The sequence below is a fragment of the Papaver somniferum genome, chromosome 1 (assembly GCF_003573695.1).
Source record: "Papaver somniferum cultivar HN1 chromosome 1, ASM357369v1, whole genome shotgun sequence".
NCBI lineage: Eukaryota > Viridiplantae > Streptophyta > Magnoliopsida > Ranunculales > Papaveraceae > Papaver > Papaver somniferum.
This window is the reverse complement of record NC_039358.1, coordinates 112278335-112280824: the sequence shown is the minus strand read 5'-3', so window position 1 is coordinate 112280824 and position 2490 is coordinate 112278335. Positions and strand designations below refer to the sequence as shown.

At 37.9% G+C, this 2490-nt stretch overlaps 1 long non-coding RNA gene across 1 annotated transcript; it reads right to left on the bottom strand.

Annotated features, from left to right (window-relative positions):
• Positions 1 to 1156: 1156 nt before the first annotated feature.
• LOC113296801 lies at positions 1157 to 1675 on the bottom strand. Its single transcript, XR_003333150.1, has 3 exons — positions 1655 to 1675; positions 1456 to 1546; positions 1157 to 1373 (listed from the first exon to the last, which is right to left on the bottom strand). It is a non-coding gene; the product is annotated as an uncharacterized LOC113296801 (long non-coding RNA).
• Between the last annotated feature and the right edge of the window lie 815 nt (positions 1676 to 2490).

Sequence of the window (2490 nt, the reverse complement as noted above, 5' to 3'; positions counted from 1 at the left end):
GTCAACTCGGTGACTCATTGCAACGGTCGGATTTGTAACGGTCGGATTTGTAACGGTCAGATTCAGCTTCATTCATATAAATTAGGCCATGCAGAGAAGAACCATATTATTTGTCATACTCAACAGATCAAAAAAATAAAAATAAATAAGACATGAGCCAAAATGAAGTAAACTCTCCAGGCAGCAGTAGCAGCAGCAAGGTAAGATTAAGATTAAAACAACCCCTAATTCCATGTTCTATCTGTGCACAGGGAATTCATGATCCAAAGGTATGTCCTTGGATTTATTCCAGGTGCAAATATATACCATGTAATGGTATAAGGCAACTATTGTGTTCAAAAGCAAAAGAAACAAGCGAAAAAATGTTTTTGAAGTGTTCAATTCCAACCTGTCAGTACTTTGAATGGTTTGACGATGCCATCGATCCTGTCAAATGCAAGATGGTGAAATTACCAGTAGAGAATGGTTGTTACGCTTGCGAAGAATCTGGTCATTGCTTCAAAAACTGCCCACTGCAAAATCAAACCTGCAACAAAGATCACTGCAAATCAAAGATGGAGATGAAATTTTGCAAGAATGAACACAACAAGAACATAGCATACCTCACTTGTACAGATTGTGACGGTTTTAAATGGGTCTCAGATGAAGTCTTCATTGCTGCAAAAAACAGAATTATGCATTCAAGTTTACAACTTAATGCTATATGTAAGGAACTCAACAATCTGAAAATGTAACCTGCAAATGTACTAATAAACAACCTGCCACTTTTGATTCAGCATTAATTCAAGTCTACAAAAGAAAAAAATATTGTCTTCTTAAACACAAAAAATCAGAAAACGGATCTCAAATCATTTCTTCTTAGCCTTTCCATTTCCCCTTCCCTTTCCTTGTTTTATATTCTGAGATACAGATTTAATGCCAAAGAAGTTCTGATAAAGGTTATTTATTGTAGAGGGTGGAGTAGAAGATGGTGCTATAGATGGCAGACTCATAGGTGTTGTGGAAGCTGGAGTAGAAGATGGTGTTGCCAAAGGCTGACTGCCAGTCCCTGTAAAACATTCACCAACAAATGATGCCGTTCTCTTCTTCTTGTTTGACTTAGCTGCACCCCTAAATCCGGTGGTCTGACTTGGCTCTATGTTGCTGAAGCTTTGTGCATCACATTCAGTCCTTTGCCTCTTTGCAGTTGGATTAGATCCCACTTCACCACCAGCACATGTTCTTTTGTTGTGGTTAGTAACATTTCCACATTTCCCACACCTCCTTTTTGTCTTCTCAACACGAGGTTCATCATAACTTCTTACCCTCTTGCTCTTGGGTCTTCCTGGTTTCCTACTGTGAGGAGGGTTCAAGATCTTCTTGTTCATGTTTGGCTGCAAGAACAAATGCACTTATATCAATGTAGTTGAGAATATAAATAGGGCATATAGTTACAAATTTAAGAAGAAAAAGTACCTGGACCCATTCACTTTTATCATCTAGTGGTGCAAAAGTTGGTGCATATGTGGCCTTATAGTTCTCCACTGAATAGTAATCACTGCAGTACCTGCTCAAGCAGAGTATGTAAAGGTTAGTGCTAGATACATTTAAGGCCTAGAAATTGCATAAATAAGTTCTGAGACAAGGTACAGATTTAAAAAAAGAGAAATCTTACTTTCTCCATTGTGGCCTTATGCATGCACTGCATGCATACAGGGGATACAGGGAACCCCCTCAACTGCCACTGCAAACAAGAGCAAGTCTTGGCAAGTATGTTCACTGTGAACACAGAATTCTTTGGACTAGTCACCATATAAACTCTCCAACCTCACACAAGGGTCAACACCATAGTCAGTCACAAATTCCAACATTTTCTTAATCAATGTAACAGCAGTAGGAACCAAATTACCATCTACCCATGATGCAGATTCAGTCCTCCTATTGTACCATGTACCCATCACTAAGTTAGCATACATTATTCCTATCATTATAATTGGTTTATTTCTCATCTTGTTGATCATATTGTTAAAAGACTCTGAAAAATTGTTGTTCATATGTTCACAACAGTGAATAGGGTTAAAAAAGGCCCTGGACCATGTAGCAGGATCTTCTCTACTGAGATAAGCACCAGCTGCAGCACTCTGTTTCACAATATTGTCAAAATGTTCCTGCACAGCCAATCAAAAACTAGCTAACTTGACTGTCAAACAGTGCATAAAACCAATAACAAAGAACTGTTGTGAACTGTCAAACCTGAAAATGCTTTTCTTTGTATGCTTTTGCTGCATTCCATAAAGAACTGTATAATTCAAGACCCTTGTAATCCTTCTTGAAATTTTTGTATAAATGTCTGCATTTTAACACATTGCAATTAACATAAGGCTTTATCTGATCTGACAAAAAAAGAAACAAGAAAAAGTTAGACAAGAAAGTTACCTCCAACAGTATCTGTGGTGATGGCCAGGGAACACTATACCAACAGCTTCCAATAAACCTTTTTGCCTATCTGAA